Source organism: Genypterus blacodes, unplaced genomic scaffold (genome assembly GCF_046128005.1).
Source record: "Genypterus blacodes isolate CSIRO-AG114 ecotype Tasmania unplaced genomic scaffold, CSIRO-AGI_Gbla_v1 ptg000032l_1, whole genome shotgun sequence".
Taxonomy (NCBI): Eukaryota; Metazoa; Chordata; class Actinopteri; order Ophidiiformes; family Ophidiidae; genus Genypterus; species Genypterus blacodes.
The window spans coordinates 819,696-820,519 of record NW_027466845.1 but is presented as its reverse complement, the minus strand read 5'-3'; positions in this window follow the sequence as shown (position 1 = coordinate 820,519).

Genomic DNA, 824 nt, shown 5'->3' with positions numbered 1-824 from the left:
ACTGCTTTCCTCAAATGTGATATCACCCTGTAGAGGTGAGGCAGCCACCCAGCAATCACCATCTCCACAAAAAAAAAAAGAGAATGGAATTCACTTTGTGGTTGGCGCAGGGATTGTGTTTGCAGAGTCGCACAGTATTTGCCACACGCAACACTGCTACAGTATGTCAAGAAAGAGGAATTTCATGAATGTATTAGGTGAGACTGAGTTAGCTGCAGCACACACACAACCTGCGCTGACGTTTCCTCACCAAAAAAAACAACACAAACACACAGTGGCGCAGTCGGAGCTCTGATTATGTGAAGTGGCTTTATTGGCCTCACAGGGATAATTAAAAATGAGCCCAGCAACTGGTTTTGCCGTTGCGATCCAGCATATTTATATGATGCGTCTCCACCCCTGCAAAACCAGAAGGATCAATAGTTACATTCATTACTGTTGTTTATTATTTTTTTCCATAGGCCTTTGTGTGAACAGTGAATTGTATCCGCTGGAGACGGGGGGGAAGACGGGGGAGGGCTGCTGCTAGATGACATGATAAAGGAGCTGAAAGTTAGGCAGGAAGTGACAGCATCTCTGCTCATGGTACCCAGCTCCCACTCTGTCACATCCACATCCTCTCCCCTTGTTACTACTGTACACACACACTGTGTCCATCAGGCCAAGTGTATTAAAATCAGACTCAATAACAGTATGGTTGTTGACGTCATGTTGATGCTATAGAATTGGGAGGAATGAGAGGATATGAGGTGTTCCCTGCTGGACTCACTCTCATATTTTCATGAACTATTTATAGTCATTTTTACCCTCGTCTCTACCCAACA